Source organism: Xyrauchen texanus, chromosome 31 (assembly GCF_025860055.1).
Source record: "Xyrauchen texanus isolate HMW12.3.18 chromosome 31, RBS_HiC_50CHRs, whole genome shotgun sequence".
NCBI lineage: Eukaryota > Metazoa > Chordata > Actinopteri > Cypriniformes > Catostomidae > Xyrauchen > Xyrauchen texanus.
Window position 1 is genome coordinate 26,934,773 of NC_068306.1, and position 20,166 is coordinate 26,954,938.

At 39.4% G+C, this 20,166-nt stretch overlaps 1 pseudogene; it reads left to right on the top strand.

Moving 5' to 3' along the window:
• Positions 1 to 456: 456 nt before the first annotated feature.
• On the top strand, positions 457 to 13,386 carry LOC127624906 (HEAT repeat-containing protein 6-like; annotated as a pseudogene).
• The last annotated feature ends 6,780 nt before the right edge of the window (positions 13,387 to 20,166 follow it).

Sequence of the window (20,166 nt, forward strand, 5' to 3'; positions counted from 1 at the left end):
TTTGTCTGCGGAACATTCCAAAAACACTTTAAACTGCAGTGCAGTCCATTGAAGAGACTGTATATCTATTCCTCACAGCCTTGTTGTCATTCCCCTTAAAAATAAAAAATGGTGCTAGCGTGAATGAGGTCTATAGGCACCTCATGAGTTTTATACTCAAAATGCTGTCAACTGAATTGTGTATGCAATGCCTTAAAATGCTGTCTAGGTAGGTCACCAGCCTAGGTGTGTTAAGAGCTTGGCTAAAGAGGGCAACTAAAATCGATATCTGAAACTGTTACCATTTCCTGAGAACAACTCTTTTTATGTGCAGTAGCTTTTGGTTGTTAATAATTATCTGATATAAACCCTGCAACTGAAACCCTGGTTTGCTGGTCGGCTGGTCTATTTTCTGCTTTTAAAAGGGTTTGGGGCACCTGTCAGCTAGTCAGATTTGAAGACCAGCTGTCCGACCAGATGAGAACCAGCTTGGCCAGGTTGGTACTGTCCTACCTTTACAGTATTTTGGTGCATCATAGACATCCGTGATCCATAAAAAATTCTGTCTTGGTGGGCAGTTCACCAGGTTCTGAGACACAGGCATGCTGTCATCTTTCTTGGGTTGTGTGCAAGCTGCTTGTGCAAGCGAGTCATCTGGTTCCTCTCAGCCAAGATTATCTGGTCATCAAACTGTGCCAATTGATTCATCAGCTTCTAAACCAGTTGCGGGTACATTGTAGTCTTATTGAATATATTTATGGTTTCATACTATAAGGATAGTTCCCTCAAAAATAATAATTCTGTAATTATTTATTCACCCTCATGTTGTTCCAAACCTGTATGGACACTAAAGATGATGATGATGAGCCCCAGTCACCTTTCACTTTGTATGCTTTTTTTCTGTACAATAAAAGTGAATGATGACTCATTCTGCCTAACTTATTTTGTGTCTTCCACAGAATATCAAACATGTTTGAAATAACATGAGAGTGAGTAAATTGTGACAGAATTTCCAATTTTGGGTGAGCTATCCCTTTAAGAGTGACAATCTTCTGAAAAGTAAGCCATGTTACTGTTCAATCGCAGGTAATAGTGGATGAGCAAACTCTTGATATTCTTGCAGCTCATGGACTCACCCAGAGTTGCTGCTTGCCCCATCACTGGTGTATGGCAATGGATCCAATTTTCAGCAGGAAAGAGTGACAGACCTGGCAATTTTCAGTTAATCTAAGGGCAATTACACACCTGGCTCGTTTAGAGCATTTGTTTTGGAACCTGGTGCGTTTTCTCCCTTAGTTCGGTACCTTTAGGCATATAAAAATGGCAATTGACTCTAATCAGCTCAAAAACAATTGGCCCAAGACCTACTGCATAAGGTGGTCCTGGACTGATTGCAAATTAACTCTGTAGCAGTTCATCAGGTTCATTTTGAAAGGGTGCCTTGTGAAAGATAAACCAAACCAAGAAGAAAATGCAACATTATAACAATTTTAGCCCATTTCAGAATAAATCATAACGAGCCATAGGTCTGAAAACACCCTAGTGTGTATAATGTGATTGATGCACTAAGATTTACGTTCATTTTATTCCTAGCAACTTCCAGACATCCTTAGGCCAAGTGGTTTTCTGGTGAGGTATTGTGATACCAGTCAGCCCGACATAGAGCTGCGTCGCACTGCCATGCATTGTTTAGGTAATCTGTGTCTCAGGTGAGTATGATTTTTCATACTTCATATCAAGAATGTTCTTCACTCATACTGTTGTTAAAGCCTTGGTAAACAAGTAAACACATTTTGAAAAAGAAACAAAAAAATATGAATTAGATTAAAATAGATTAATTACTAAATTAGAGGCCAAATGTTTTGTGGTGGAAATAAAGCCACAACTTTGGGATAGTATTTTTTTTTAATCAATATAAATATTTTTCAGACAATAAATATAAATGTTTTTTTTTTCTTTTTACTCTGTGAAATTATCATCATTTTCAACATGTAATAATTATTATTATGTTGGATTTTCAATATTTAAGATTGAAAGTCTAGATCTACATATAAAAGGACATATAAAAACAAATATAATTACGAAACATTAAACGTGTGTGTGTTTGTGTGTGTGTGTGTATACTAGTGTTCCTGATCAGCCATATTTAGAGGAGCCATATAAAGATGTATGTTAGGGAATCCTGCTGCGTACACTACAGTACCCCAAACCACCTAACATGGAGGATATTGTCGTCTGTACAGTCAGTACTGCATGTGTATATGCTGATATAATACAATAATCCACTTTGTTTGATGTAGTAGTATGCAAGTGTTTAAATGTTTTTGTCTCATATTTTTCATGGTACTCTAAAGGGAATGCAGTGTTTTCTCAATGGGGGAAAGTTGCGTAGAACCAGGACCTGGGCCCCTTATTGTCTGTGCTCAAGGTATAAACATTTTTAAATGTGTGTGTATATATATAAATAAATATATATATATATATGTAGGCTGTATATGTACTCTGTGTGTATGTGTGTACGTGCCTGTGTGTGTAGTGTGTGTGTGTGTGTGTGTGTGTGTGTGTGTTCTGAGAACTATATATTTACAGATTGCAATTTAAAGGGTTTCCATGGCCATTTCTACAGTATATTCATTTATCTAGTCTTGTTTTATCTAGATAATGCTTTTTGTAAAATAAAATTTCTTAATGAATCACCCGAATGGATTACCAAATTGGTCTAAATGATTCATTAGTGAATCGTTCCGAATTTTTAAAATTTTCTAAAATCCTTATCCAGCCATCTCAAAGCGGAAAAGGTCCTGTAAAGTCAATTATCATATTGATAGAGATGTTCGGAATGTTACAGGAATCCTTTTGATTCCCACAGTTGGTTGAAGTTATTATTGTCCCTTTGTCAGAGATTCATGTTCCATGGCCTACCTGGATTAAGTGTGGAGATGCCGCAGTTGTTGTACCCAGCTCCTCTTCCTCAGTATGAGACTATTCGCGCTGAAAATGCTGAACCTTCACAAAACTTGAGTGCACAGAAAAAAGCTCCAGTGGTATGTGGCCAAATGATTTTAGCCGAACAAGTTAAAAAATGTCATTGCAATAAGTGCACATGTGTCAAAAACAGGATAACTGTTGTTTGTAATTTGCACACTGTAGTTGTATATTCTCTAAATGTTATTTCTACTTTATCCCCAACAGAACAAGAAATGTAAGTCTCGTGGGAAAGGGAAGAAAGCTGGAGCTGAAGGGAAGAGGAATGGAGAGGAGGGAGAGGGTAATGAGTCTCTTAAATCTGGGGGAGGAGGAGTTGATCAAAGTGGCTGGTCACTTGGCTCTCAGTCCTCTAGTCTGACATCTACATGGAGTGAATCCTCAGCTCTACCCCTCCTGGAAGAACGGAACCTCTGACACACAATTTTCCGACCTTGTGGGAGGAATGCTATCTAAACTCCGGTTTGAGTGAGCACCATTAATACTGTGAAAGCTTTCTGAACTTATTAGGTCAAATAAAACATTGACAGGTGGTAAATGACCTAGAAAACTTACAAATATATACACATATTTTGGATTGTTTTATATTTTGTACATTGGTTGTAAATATGCACTTCCTCTATGTTAAGAGACACCTGCTCATTCTTTATGACTTTTTTCACATTTTGTTATATTAGTAAAGCCATAAAAACTACAAGATAACACAAATGGAAGTATAGTAATTAGGGCAGACTGGTTGTCACACAGTAAAATTATCACAAATGCTATATCTCTGGAACTATAGAACTTGGAGTCAAAAGCCCAATTACACAATTTCCAAGCAGTTTTTGTTTGTTTGTTGGCTTCAAATGTCTAGTTCAAAACACTCTTCAAGTAGAATATTTTTTGTGGACTACAAAGTAAATTTTCACTGTTATAATATTTTTGTAATAGCTCATGGGTAAAATGTGTTACACAATAAAAGCACACTGGCATACATTAAGTCAAGGTCAACTGTTTTATGAAGGCAGATCTTTACTGAAAGATTACCATAGATTTACATTTTTTAGGACAAAGGTATTTTTCATGACAGTCACAGCATGTTGTCACATGTGGGGCAGTATTAAATATTTAGAATGTATTAATTACAATACTTTTTGGTCAAAACCATGTTTTGAAATGTATTTTTTAATTTTGTCATTTTGTCCTTTGCTATTTGTTTACTTTTTAACTTTTGTTTCAATTGTTTTTTATTATGATTATTTTTTGTAGCCAATATTTTAAGGTATTTGGCTATACAAAAATCATCTTTGAACAAATAAACTTATTCTGAGAAACACTAATTGGAGTAAGGAATGTGAGACAACTAGCCCTGGTCTCCATAGTGACCAAAAATGTTAAACCAATATGTACACTACATTTTAGCCACATTTAGTTTTTGCCTAGAATACCTGGGATGCTGATTTTGCTCCAATATCTGGTCAAACAAATCCTTAAAGAATAAGAATTTAATTCATAGGCACAGTTTATATTTGTTATTGTCCACAATACTATTTTCAAGCATTTAAGCATAAGCCTTATTAGCCTTTACATGCAAAGAGTTGTAAGTAGATGTCGATCCATTAGTGGATTTTGCTAATACTAAGGTGGTGAAAAGTTTCTTGGTCTTTCCTTACTCAGACATAGATGCTTTAAGTGTCAAAAATGAATAAAATCCCTGATGCAGTTTATTTTTCAACCAAAATCCCAATAATAAAACAATAAAAATTCAGATTTAGTTCATAACACTGGACTTTTAACTAAACATGCTTAAAACACACCAGGGGCTTATTTTAAAATGACAGAGACTCGGCTTGTTTACAATGGTCTATATATTCACCAGATGAAGTGTTTTATATATACTGTTTATATATATCACCAGATGAGGTTTAATGAGGAATAAGTTTATTATTCACAAGATATGAAGTTGGAGACATGATATATGTACTGATGGGGAACATTTCTATATAGTCACATTTTTCTTTGCATGTCCATGCTTCAATTTAAAACACTTTATTATCTAATAAAAATAACTAAATATCCATTGAAGTGACAGAAACAAATATGGATGAATATTGTCAATGCAATCAAATCACCACGAGGTGTCAGTGATTGTTTTTCTTTATTTCTCTGTTCAACTGTAGATCCAAGTTGTTCTAATAGTAAAATCCTCCAGCACCAGCCACAGAGGAAAATCTAAATGTATGCGGTTAACCGGAAATTCCAAAAAGCAACTATCGGCACAGATTAATCTGTGAAACTGATACATCAATCTACTTTAGTTTGTTAGCTTATTAGAAACATAAACTAAGTCCAAACATGTGACTGGTTGTATATAACTGTTTTGTTTGCTGTCTCGTCTAGGTTGTATCAAGCACGTGTGCGGCAGAGTGCGTTTCAGTGTTTCCTGGCTGTGGTGAAGTGCGTTGAAAAACGAGTCCTTTACGGCTACTGGTCCTTCTTCATTCCGGACGCTCCTGGAATTGGAACATGCTCTTTTCCGCCACATTATCTGCCAGCGTCAGAGATGCACCGCTGCTGCTAGCACTCCTCGCAGCGTCCTCATGCCAGACTCTCACTCCTGACTCACACAAGTCTTAAAGGTAATCGCGTGTATATATACAGTGGCCTCAAAAAATTATTAGTTGCAATGTGTGAATGTCATTGAATTAGAAAAAGAAATGTCAGATAAACAATAAACATTTAAATCTTTTTTTACTAATAAATATCCACTTTCACGTTCTTGCGTTTATGGCGATTCAATTCTTTGGGCATATTGCCAACTACTGGGCAGGGAGGAGAATAAAAAAAAAACAGACTTTATATATTCTAAAGTTATAGATATTTCTGTTTCTCACCCACACCCACAATCATATTGCTTCCGAAATTCGTATGAATTACTTTTACGCTGCCTCTATGTGTTTTTTGGAGATTCAAAGTTCGTGTCACCAGCCACAAACAGAGCAGAGATATTCTTCTAAAAATCTTCATTTGTATTCTGCAGAAGAATTAAAGTCATACATGTCTGAGATGGCATGAGGTTGAGAAAATTATAGCATTTAAATTTTTTTGTGAATGTAAGGGGGTTAAGATGGGCAAGGAGGAGGCGAGAACCGGCTTGTCAATATAAATAATATTTCATTAAACTCAAAACCAAAACACACACGACGGACATGTATGAGGTGCCCCTAGGGACATTATTCAGAATTACCATGCACATACATGTACTTTTCCTCTCACATACACATATGAAACCAAATTCATTCACATACTATAGTGAAATGCTCACACACATACAAGTGAAATGCTTTTACAAACACAACTGAAACGCTCTCATACATACAACTGAAAATATTACGCTCACACACACAACTGAAATGCTCACACACACACAACTGAAATGCTCTCACACACACAACTGAAATGCTCACACACACACACAACTGAAATGCTCTCACACACACAACTGAAATGCTCTCACACACACAACTGAAACGCTCTCACACACGCAACTGAAATGCTCTCACACACACAACTGAAAATATTACGCTCACACACACAACTGAAATGCTCTCACACACACAACTGAAAATATTACGCTCACACACACAACTGAAATGCTCACACACACACAACTGAAATGCTCACACACACACAACTGAAATGCTCTCACACACTCAACTGAAATGCTCTCACACACGCAACTGAAAGGCTCTCACACACGCAACTGAAACGCTCTCACACACGCAACTGAAACGCTCTCACACACGCAACTGAAACGCTCTCACACACGCAACTGAAATGCTCTCACACACGCAACTGAAATGCTCTCACACACGCAACTGAAATGCTCTCACACACGCAACTGAAATGCTCTCACACACGCAACTGAAATGCTCACACACACGCAACTGAAATGCTCTCACACACGCAACTGAAATGCTCTCACACACGCAACTGAAACGCTCTCACACACGCAACTGAAACGCTCTCACACACGCAACTGAAACGCTCTCACACACGCAACTGAAATGCTCTCACACACGCAACTGAAACGCTCTCACACACGCAACTGAAACGCTCTCACACACGCAACTGAAACGCTCTCACACACGGACATTATTCAGAATTACCATGCACATACATGTACTTTTCCTCTCACATACACATATGAAACCAAATTCATTCACATACTATAGTGAAATGCTCACACACATACAAGTGAAATGCTTTTACAAACACAACTGAAACGCTCTCATACATACAACTGAAAATATTACGCTCACACACACAACTGAAATGCTCACACACACACAACTGAAATGCTCACACACACACAACTGAAATGCTCTCACACACTCAACTGAAATGCTCTCACACACGCAACTGAAACGCTCTCACACACGCAACTGAAACGCTCTCACACACGCAACTGAAACGCTCTCACACACGCAACTGAAACGCTCTCACACACGCAACTGAAACGCTCTCACACACGCAACTGAAACGCTCTCACACACGCAACTGAAATGCTCTCACACACGCAACTGAAACGCTCTCACACACGCAACTGAAACGCTCTCACACACGCAACTGAAATGCTCTCACACACGCAACTGAAACGCTCTCACACGCAACTGAAACGCTCTCACACACGCAACTGAAATGCTCTCACACACGCAACTGAAATGCTCTCACACGCAACTGAAACGCTCTCACACACACAACTGAAACGCTCTCACACGCAACTGAAATGCTCTCACACACACAACTGAAATGCTCTCACACACACAACTGAAATGCTCTCACACACGCAACTGAAATGCTCTCACACACGCAACTGAAACGCTCTCACACACGCAACTGAAACGCTCTCACACACGCAACTGAAACGCTCTCACACACGCAACTGAAACGCTCACACACACGCAACTGAAATGCTCACACACACGCAACTGAAATGCTCTCACACACGCAACTGAAACGCTCTCACACACGCAACTGAAATGCTCACACACACGCAACTGAAACGCTGTCACACACGCAACTGAAACGCTCACACACACGCAACTGAAACGCTCTCACACACGCAACTGAAACGCTCTCACACACGCAACTGAAATGCTCACACACACGCAACTGAAACGCTCTCACACACACAACTGAAATGCTCTCACACGCAACTGAAACGCTCACACACACGCAACTGAAACGCTCACACACACGCAACTGAAATGCTCACACACACGCAACTGAAATGCTCTCACACACACAACTGAAATGCTCTCACACACACAACTGAAATGCTCTCACACACACAACTGAAACGCTCTCACACACGCAACTGAAATGCTCACACACACGCAACTGAAACGCTGTCACACACGCAACTGAAACGCTCACACACACGCAACTGAAACGCTCTCACACACGCAACTGAAATGCTCACACACACGCAACTGAAACGCTCTCACACACACAACTGAAATGCTCTCACACGCAACTGAAACGCTCACACACACGCAACTGAAACGCTCACACACACGCAACTGAAATGCTCACACACACACAACTGAAATGCTCTCACACACGCAACTGAAATGCTCTCACACACGCAACTGAAATGCTCTCACACACACAACTGAAATGCTCTCACACACACAACTGAAACGCTCTCACACACACAACTGAAATGCGCTCACACACACAACTGAAACGCACTCACACACACAAGTGAAATGCTCTCATACATACAACTAAAATGATTACACTCTCACACACACAACTGAAAAGCATTTCAGTATGTTGTATGCAAGCATTTCAGTTGTGTGTGTGAGAGCATTTCACTTGTGTGTGTGAAAGCATTTCAGTTGAAACGGAAGCACATTTCAGTTGAAACGGAAGGTGGTTAAAGTACCCACTCCACTCCAGTTGGTGGCAGTATTGTATGGCGTTTAATTTTGGACAAAACAGCGCAAGCGCAAAAACACAGCGCGCAAGTGAATTTCAACAGTGTGAGCACCATGACACAGCTCGCACGTAAAATTTAAACCTGCAGAACTTGCAAATCACAAACTCGAGCACAAAAATATGATTGTGCACACAAATTAACAAGTCCCACACACGCGCGAGTTCTTTTCCTATGGGAAGCCAAACAAAGCAAAAGTGGGACGAGACAGCGGGGGTTTACAGAGCTCGCGCAAACCATACATGCAAATAAATGTAGGCCCTACAATAAAGAAACCCCTCCTTCCTTACAAAAAATTGGTTCTCTGCTGAAATTTAGCAGTTTTTCCCTACAGAAGACAAAGAAGAAGAAAGACAACGTGAAAATGCATACATTTCTTATGTTTATTATCTTTAATAGTGTTAGTAAAGAGTAGTGTTGTGCGTCGATACCCTACTTTGAAGAACTGCACATATGTATAGAGGCTACGGAAAGAGCTGTACAAAGCAGAAACTTCAATGACTTTCAATATCGTAGTCGTCTTGAGGAGCACGCCAACCTTCTGCTAAGGTCATTCTAAAACATTATACAGATATATATATATATATATATATATATATATATATCACAACACTACTCTTTACTAACACTATTAAAGATAATAAACATAAGAAATGTATGCATTTCATCTTGTCTTTCTTCTTCTTTGTCTTCTGTAGGGAAAAACTGCTAAACTTCAGCAGAGAACCAATTTTTTGTAAGGAAGGAGGGGTTTCTTTATTGTAGGGCCTACATTTATTTGCATGTATGGTTTGCGCGAGCTCTGTAAACCCCCGCTGTCTCGTCCCACTTTTGCTTTGTTTGGCTTCCCATAGGAAAAGAACTCGTGCGTGTGCAGAAAAGAACTCGCGCGTGTGTGGGACTTGTTAATTTGTGTGCACAATCATATTTTTGTGCTCGAGTTTGTGATTTGCAAGTTCTGCAGGTTTAAATTTTACGTGCGAGCTGTGTCATGGTGCTCACACTGTTGAAATTCACTTGCGCGCTGTGTTTTTGCGCTTGCGCTGTTTTGTCCAAAATTAAACGCCATACAATACTGCCACCAACTGGAGTGGAGTGGGTACTTTAACCACCTTCCGTTTCAACTGAAATGTGCTTCCGTTTCAACTGAAATGCTCTCACACACACAACTGAAACGCTCTCACACACAGCTGAAATGCTCTCACACACACAACTGAAATGCTTGCATACAACATACTGAAATGCTTTCATACAACATACTGAAATGCTTTCATACAACATACTGAAATGCTTGCATACAACATACTGAAATGCTCTCACACACACAACTGAAATGCTTTCATACAACATACTGAAATGCTTGCATACAACATACTGAAATGCTTTTCAGTTGTGTGTGTGAGAGTGTAATCATTTTAGTTGTATGTATGAGAGCATTTCAGTTGTGTGTGTGAGTGCGTTTCAGTTGTATGTGTGAGTGCGTTTCAGTTGCGTGTGTGAGAGCATTTCAGTTGTGTGTGTGTGAGCATTTCAGTTGTGTGTGTGTGAGCATTTCAGTTGTGTGTGTGAGAGCATTTCAGTTGTGTGTGTGAGAGCATTTCAGTTGAGTGTGTGAGAGCATTTCAGTTGTGTGTGTGAGAGCATTTCAGTTGCGTGTGTGTGAGCATTTCAGTTGTGTGTGTGAGAGCATTTCAGTTGTGTGTGTGTGAGCGTTTCAGTTGTGTGTGTGTGAGCATTTCAGTTGTGTGTGTGACAGCATTTCAGTTGCGTGTGTGAGAGCGTTTCAGTTGCGTGTGTGTGAGCGTTTCAGTTGCGTGTGTGTGAGCGTTTCAGTTGCGTGTGTGAGAGCGTTTCAGTTGCGTGTGTGTGAGCGTTTCAGTTGCGTGTGTGTGAGCATTTCAGTTGCGTGTGTGAGAGCATTTCAGTTGCGTGTGTGAGAGCATTTCAGTTGCGTGTGTGTGAGCATTTCAGTTGCGTGTGTGAGAGCATTTCAGTTGCGTGTGTGAGAGCATTTCAGTTGCGTGTGTGAGAGCATTTCAGTTGCGTGTGTGTGAGCATTTCAGTTGCGTGTGTGTGAGCATTTCAGTTGTATGTATGAGAGCATTTCAGTTGCGTGTGTGTGAGAGCGTTTCAGTTGCGTGTGTGTGAGCATTTCAGTTGCGTGTGTGTGAGCGTAATATTTTCAGTTGTATGTATGAGAGCGTTTCAGTTGTGTTTGTAAAAGCATTTCACTTGTATGTGTGTGAGCATTTCACTATAGTATGTGAATGAATTTGGTTTCATATGTGTATGTGAGAGGAAAAGTACATGTATGTGCATGGTAATTCTGAATAATGTCCCTAGGGGCACCTCATAGACATGCCCATAATTCTCTCTCTCTCTCTCGAAACATCGTCACCGGTCGCCTTTATCCCTCGCGCGCCTCATCAGGCCAATTGGGGACCGGGCGTGCGATATTCCGACCCGGCCCCGCCCCCCTCCGCTCCACAGTGAAATATCCTTTTAATTTGATGCTTTGAAGAAAAAAGTAATTTGGGTTTGCGACAACATGGTGGTGAATGGTGACAATTTCTATTATTATCAATAATATTATTATTATTAGTCATTCTGTAATGCATGTTAAATGTGTATCATGTACTGGAATATAGGAGAGTAAATATGATTAATTTAATTAATGAGTGAAAGTGTCCAAAAACTAAACAGTTACTGAGATTAAGTGAGTAATATTCAGCTGCTCATGTGATTCTAAAATCTCCCATGAGGGCACCCCTGCCCCATGATGAATAAAACAGCTTTTATATGGTTACTGAGATGACAAGAGTTCTCAACTCATGTGAGTGGTCATGATTTTATACATATGTTTCAAAATTACAATTTATTTATTTAGGAGTAAAACTTTTATAATAGGGTAAAAATGACTGAGTGCACCATTTAAGGTTCTAAAATATTTTCTGAGTGCAATCTCTATAAAATTATGCTTTCATTTCCCTATTCAAATTTGGTATTCATTAAATGCAGTAGTCAAAGGTTATGGGAACCCTGAATATGATGTTCCATTATCTTCACCTTCAGGTACAGCTGTCTGGTCCAAGGAGCTTACTCAGCCCAATCCTACGTCGTCACTTTCTGCAAGTACGCATCAAATCTGCAACTGCGCTTTCCATACCTGGGACACGGGATTGCTACGGAGACCCTCAGCAGTTTGCCGAGGTGTGGCTTACTCTTGCTCAAGCCCTTGAACACAGTGAAGAAACAGAGGACTTTCTTGAATATCGTTATTATGCTAGTTTACATACTCAACTCTTTCTTGCTCTCCTGCACCTGCTGTCCTTATGCCTGCCTGATGACCTTCCAGCCCTGAGGTCATCGCTGAGTGACCAGTCCAGACCAGTTCTTCAGGGCTTCCTAGTTTGTTACCTTAGCGACAGGGGAGTGGCTTTGGTTGCCGGGGAAGACTGTGTCACTGGGGATGAGGTAGGGGATCACACGGTGCCTGAAGATGGGTTGATGATGCTCGGTGAGGCATTGACAAGGCTGAAGAGACTGCATGGACAGCCTGTGTTGGACAGCAGTGAGGATCTGAAGACTTTGGTGGATTTCTTACAGGATGTAGTGAGGGATTTGGAGGTGATGAAAGCATCTGACAGACAAGATTAATCATTTACACACAGCAAAACACCACACCAATCAAAGTGAAATTACAGATACATGATTAAGCCATATAAAAAAGACTGTTTGGCATTTAAATAATAGTTCACCCAAAAATAAAGATTTTGTCATCATTTACTCACCCTCATGTTATTCCAAACGCAAATGACTTACTTTCTTCTGTGGAACATTTAAGAAAAGGTTAGGAGTATGTTAGTCTCAGTCACCATTCACTTACATTGTATGGAAAAAAGAAGCAATGAAAAAGAATGGTGACTGGCTAACATTCTGGTCCACGGTAAAAAGAAAGTCATACAGGTTTGGAACAACATGAGGGTGTGTAAATGAAATGACTTCTCAGTTTTGGGTGAACTATCCCTTTAAGAATGTCTTTTAGATTTTGTGTGTGTGTGTGTGTGTGTGTGTGTCTGTCTGTCAGTGTGAATTACCTAATATTATTGGAAACAATTTCTTTGGACTATACAGAGTGTGTAGACTGATGTTATCATGATTTAATGAATTAATGGTGGCATCATTCCCCTCAGTTTGAGTTGTTTACTTAACAATTTTACACTAACTCAATTGAAGTAAGATTATAGGCCTAGTTATCTTATTGAAACTAAAAATACTAAATAAACACACATTTCCGTGCAAGTATCAAGGGAATTGAATTGGGCTTGCAGTAAAAAAATAGTTTTAATTGCACTGTACAAATTGTTTCACTTGAAAGAAAATCTCAGCTTTTACTAAGCCGTGTCCAAAACATCAGGAAATAAAATAAAAGCTTTCAGTCCAAATCACTGCAGCTGACTCTGCTGTCCTTAGTTATAGATATAGATATCTGATATATTATCTTAAGAGAGCAAATCATTCACACACACGCACACACACAAACACACACACACACACACACACACACACACACACACACGTAGTGTTTCCATGTTTTATGGGGACTTTCCATAGACATAATGGTTTTTATACTGTACAAACTTTATATTCTATCCCCTAAACCTAACCCTACCCCTAAACCTAACCCTCACAGAAAACATTCTGCATTTTTACATTTTCAAAAAACATAATGTAGTATGATTTATAAGGTGTTTTCCTCATGGGGACCAACAAAATGTCCCCACAAGGTCAAAAGTTTCAGGTTTTACTATCATTATGGGGACATTTGGTCCCCACAATGTGATAAATACACGCTACACACACACACACACACACACACACACACACACAAACAAACACATGCATGCTTAATAATGAGCATGTATGCACAGAAGGAGTACAGTTAATGCAAATTAATATGTTTATATACATTGTATATATACTCAGTGACCACTTTATTAGGTACGCCTGTACACCTACTGATTCATGTGATTTATCTAAGCAACCAATCGTGTGGTAGCAGTGCAGTGCAAAAAATCATTCAGATATGGGTCAGGAGCTTCAGTTAATGTTCACTTCAGCCATTGGAATGGAGAAAACAAATTTTATCTCAGTGATTTGGACTGTGGCATGATTGTTGTTGCCAGACGGACTGGTTTGAATATTTCTGTAACTGCTGATCTTCTGGGATTTTCACACACAACAGTCTCTAGAGTTTACAAACAAAACAAAAAACATCCAGTTTTTCATCCTGATTGCAGAAATGTCTTGTTGATGAGAGAGGTCAACAGAGAAAGGCCAGACTGGTTCGAGCTGACAGAAAGGCTATGGTAACTCTGATAACCACTCTGTACAATTGTGGTGAGCAGAAAAGCATCTCAGAATGCACAACATGTCGAACCTTGAGGCAGATGGTCTACAACAGCAGAAGACCCCGTTGGGTTCCACTTCTGAAAGCCAAGTACAGAAAGCTGTGGCTGCAGTGGGCCTACCAGTGTACTTCAGCAGAAATCGAGATTTATTAGACCAGGCTATGCTTATCCAGTCTTTAACTGTCCAGTTTTGGTGAGCCTGTGCCCACTGCAGCCTCAGCTTTCTGTTCTTACTGGATGTATGAAAATTTTAGACATTGTCTAACCCCCTTAAATGTTGCATTTGCTGGTTCTTCTGTTGATTATTTAATGTCAGAATTTAGAAGGTGCCATTAAATTAAGATGAGGCACCTGGGCTCAACTAGGGAGCTATTGCTCCATCAAAGTGTTATACACTCCAATGTGATTGTACCTCTCCAGTTTTTAAGTCATTCGTTCTTGGGACTGAACCGGTAACTTACAGTATATTAGCAGCCATTAGTTTAATCATTAGATTACTATTAGACCTCATTCGTTGTTTTACCTGTTTTTCTTTTTAACAGTTGCATCATTAAGATGTACATAAGCAGGTTTGTGATGCTCTGTATTTGTTGTTCTATAGAATAATATTATATACATTTGAATATCCATCCATCCATCCATCTTCAACCGCTTATCCGAAGTCGGGTCGCGGGGGCAGCTGCTCCAGCAGGGGCCCCAAACTTCCCTATCTCGAGCCACATTAACCAGCTCTGACTGGGCTGACCTCGAGGCGTTCCCAGGCCAGTGTGGAGATGTAATCTCTCCACCTAGTCCTGGGTCTTCCCGAGGCCTCCTCCCAGCTGGACGTGCCTGGAACACCTCCCTAGGGAGGCGGCCAGGGGCATCCTTACCAGATGCCCAAACCACCTCAACTGACTCCTTTCAACGCAAAGGAGCAGCGGCTCTACTCCGAGCACCTCACGGATGACTGAGCTCCTCACCCTATCTCTAAGGGAGAAGCCCGCCACCCTTCTGAGGAAGCCCATTTCGGCCGCTTGTACTCGCGACCTAGTTCTTTCGGTCATGACCCAACCTTCATGACCATAGGTGAGGGTAGGAACGAAAATTGACCGGTAGATCGAGAGCTTTGCCTTTCGGCTCAGCTCTCTTTTCGTGACAACGGTGCGATAGAGCGAGTGCAATACCGCCCCTGCTGCCCCGATTCTCCGGCCAACCTCCCGCTCCATTGTCCCCTCACTCGTGAACAAGACCCCGAGGTACTTGAACTCCTTCACTTGGGGCAAAACCTCATTCCCTACCTGGAGTACGCACTCCATCGGTTTCACATTTGAATAGTAATTCCAATTTAAAAAAAGTACATTTGATAATTTTAATAATTTTCTAATAAAGAAAATGTCCCGAAAGGTTCAAAGGGATAAGTCCATAAAGCATCAAAAAAGAAAACTTTCAGTTTTACTCAATCCTCCCATGGTCACATTACTCAAAACATTCATGTAACCAAGATAACTTAAATGAACGATGATGAGTTTAAATGAGTTGATCCAACTAGTAATAGTGTCTTGTCAATTTTACTAATTTATTGGGTAGAGTATTTCTAGTTCCCAGCATGCTTTTCATGTGACTTTACAGGGAGAGTACATTTTACAATAACTTGCTTTTTTGTGTCTTTGTGCAAGATTAATGTCAAGGGAGAGACTTGAGATTTTAAAGAATTACTGTTTTGTAGTTTGGGGTTAATAGGGTTGCCATCATGGTGAAGAGTTAAGCTTGAGCTTAGGTTGAGGACCAATACGTTTAAAAAATGTATGTAATGCTTTGTCCATTTAACAATTTCTGTGTTAACCATAGCAAACTTACTTAGTTGCACCCAATAATGCTTCCCACCAGCATACTGTATATTTAGTGTACTAACATTTATTTTGACATGTAAAAATTTTGTTGGATTTAATTGATTCAGTTAGGTTCCTATACTTGAAGTATTTAAATTCAAATTACATGTTAATTTAGTTTAAGAAAACTTATCTCAAATGTGGAACCACTATCCATGATTGAATCAAGTTCAAACCAAGGTTCAATGCCCAAATTTATTGGGCTCAAATTGTAAAAGGGTGGTTCAGGGAGCATGATGAATCATTTTCACACATGACCTTAACCCCATTGAAAGTCTTTGGGATGTGCTGGAGAAGACTTTACAGAGTGGTTCGAAACTCCTGTCGTCAATACCGCCTTTAGCATTGAACATGGTGCGCATTCGTCATGGTGTTGTTTCGACAGCTCCGTGAACACTCCTTAAATTCATCTCCAGCACAACAATTTTTTTATTGATTCTATTCAACAAATTAAATAAACATATCAGAGAATGCAGAATCAAATTATATAAAATCAAACCCTTTCCCCCCAAACACACAAAAAACCCCATAAAAATTATACTTTCAAAAAACAATCAAATTGCACACATACATTTAAATCTAGAGATCCCTCTCCACTACCCCTCCCCGAAAGCCTTCCAAAAAGACCAAATATCTGCCCCATTTACATAAATGGGGCAGATATTTACATAATACACACCCTTGCGTCTCTAGATGCAGACCTGATGTTTTTTAGAATCCTAGCCCACTCTCCCTCCTCCAATACAAGTTTAAATCTTTCTCCAATAATATCTTGAGAGACGTTGATGCTCCGTCCCCCAGACTCTGAATTAGCCAGGAGTAATACACTGATGCCTTGATGACCTTTTCCAAAAGCAGAAATCACCACTCCCAGAGAATCTTGCCACTTTAGGGGGGTGCATGCTACTCCCAAAAGTTGCAACACTTTTGTCCATACAGAGTGCAAATGTGAGACAACGGGTGTAACTTAACTTCTCTGATTTGTTTGATAGAAAGGCTTTGCAATGGTGAAATAGCGGCAATAACTTCCTGTTGAACACAAAAAGGCCAGATGTCTGAGACCGAATGCATAATAATAAAACAAAATCTTGGGTAGGCCTAGCCCACCTTTATCAATTGTCCTATGCAGTTTACTGAAATGTAATCTGGGACATTTCCCATTCCTAAAGAAGGACTTCGCTATGCTATCAAATTGTTTGAAAAATTGTATAGGGAGAGATTGTAGCAGGTAGTGGAAATCTGTCTGAAAGCCGCTACTGGACATTATGCTGTCAGAGCCAAAGCTTTGGATTTAGACCAATTGGCTCTGTATCCTGAGAACTTCGAAAAGGCATTAATAATTCTGTAGAGGCAAGGCATAGATCTAGTAGGGTCAGAGACGAATAATAAAATATAATCTGCGTGAAGCAAAAGCTTTTGCGGCACAGCTCCCGCCATCACACCTGGAAAATCATCCTCCTTTCTTATGGTTCCAGGGCAAGACAGAACAATGGGGAAAGAGGGCACCCCTGACTGTTGCCCCTATCCAAAGTAAAATAATCTGAAATTAATCCATTTGTTTGTACCACCACTACAGGGTGTCTATAAAGTAACTTAATCCATTCAATTAAAGTATTCCCGAACCCAGGCATTTCCAAAATTCCAATTTTTCCAAATCACGTCTTGGTTGCTAACGGATTAGCAGCTAATTTCCTCTCCGATGATTCCAGATAATTGATCTGACAAACTTGTAATCAAATTCCGTCTCCATCGCAGTAATTGTTCAACATATCACAGCCAGATCCTCAAAGTCTGCTATCTACAGAGCCTGAGGATTTTGAATTTTTTACATACAGTTAAGAATCAGTGTGTATCGAATCTCACTCGTTTATGACACATAGTAATAAAATTGTGTGCAGAGCTCTCCGCTCACACGTCCGCTCCTCGCATGGCATCACGTGACTCCCATTAATGTATTTCTTTTATTTACTTTTATTTATTAAAATCATGAAATCATGACTATTGTTGCATAACTAATAATTTTTTTTACTGTATTTCCATTATGGAAAAGCAACAGTAACTGTCTAAACTTCAAGTGAATAAAGAACACCTAAAAAGTTGCAATGAAATTAACGATACATTATGGTTTGATGACTCCTTGATTGACTTCGTCCCTCAGAGGCCTCGGGATCACTGATGCATGAGAGAGAAAGCAGCAGGAGGAGTGCAATCAGGATGAAGAAGAGAACAGAACGTGTGATTTCTGTGAAGATCAGATCAAGCGAGCGTGAGGTTCAGCGGGCAGAGTCCACTCGTCTTTAACAGGAGGAGGAGTGCTGATTCAAGCATGTCTGTTCCTGAGCACTCACCCTTATCCCGCTCTTCCCACTGGGGGGCTGGAGAGGTGGGGAAAGGACAATTAAGATGTGATGAGGGACAATTAAGAGCTTTAAAAGACATCAAAACCTCTTTACTAATAAATGTTTCAGGTTAATGAAGAAAATACACAGTGAGAAGCTGTTATACTTCCAGCGATGGTTCTAGTTTGTTATAAATGTTATGAAACATAACATTCTGGAACATGAAACAGTGCTGTGATAAAAATAATGCTTCATGAAATTGACATGTCCTGCGGTGTGACAGGCTGCACTTCATCTAAAACTATTTTATATAGCATTTTGCTTATTGTTTATAATTATTATTATACATGCAGCTTTTATGAATTTATATTACTTGAGAGACATATATTTGTACTTTAACAAATTAAGGCAAAAAAGGTGATTAAAAATTAAGAAAAACAAATCATAAATGGTGACCTGTTAAACCACCTGAAATATACAGTACATACAACTTTATACAAGTAAATTCTAACATAAAATCTTGATATATATTTTTTTTTAAAGTCTATGGACATGCTATGTTTTGACAACCCATCAAAAATACTTGTTTTCAAGAAAGATGGTAGATGTTAACATTGTTTGTGTTGGTTGAAATATTTACAACACATTAGTTACGGAATACCTGAGTAACCATTTAGCTATAATTGTGTATATGGGTGAGTGATGCCTCCAAATGAGAGTAATGAGTAAAAGGAGCCCGAAAGAGATGCCATATCATGTCGCATCAACACCTCTTCTGGCTTGCTGTACATGTGGATCTCAGACATTTGAAGTGTCTGAAACTGTGCCCTAATCACATGCTCAGCCTGAAGTTATTCGCTTTTGTACATTTACAGTGACACTTGTCTTCAGATTTTGACCCTTCATGAAGAGCCATTAAAGTTTTCTTTTGTACATTGCATCCATAAAAAGAACATGCATTCTTTACTGTGTTATATAACCACAGTACAGCACCATAACTTTTCACTTAAGTGTTGTTATAGTCTTGGGATCCATGCAATTTATGTTTAACGTTAAAGGATGTTTGCTAACACTTTGAATGGGAAGGCAAAAATTGTAAAATGATCTGCTGTTTGTGTGTGATAGGATTTTTAAATATCTGTGATGTAAATAGGACCTCAGTAGCCATAGTTCACTCCAATATACCAGTTGTTACTACAGTTTAACCATAATAAATGAATTTTGGGTCTCCTTCAAAAAGTGCAAGGGGCTGTTCACACACATTATTGAGGCCATCCACTCTGTTTTTCATTTGGTTTCTATGTAAACATGAACTGAAAAAGATTTTGAACATTGAAATATATGTATGAAAATAAATAGCTTACTCAGAAAGGTAAACTGGCAGTGAAAAGTTTGGAATAATGTATAGATTTTGCTGTTTTGGAAGAACATTTGTACATTAATTCACCAATGTGGCATTCAACTGATCACAAAGTATAGTCATGACATTACTGATGTAAAAATAGCACCATCACTCTCTGAAAAAAGTAATCAGATCTAGACAGGCCCTATTTCCATCAGCTATCACTGCAACATCTTATTCTTGAGTAATCATG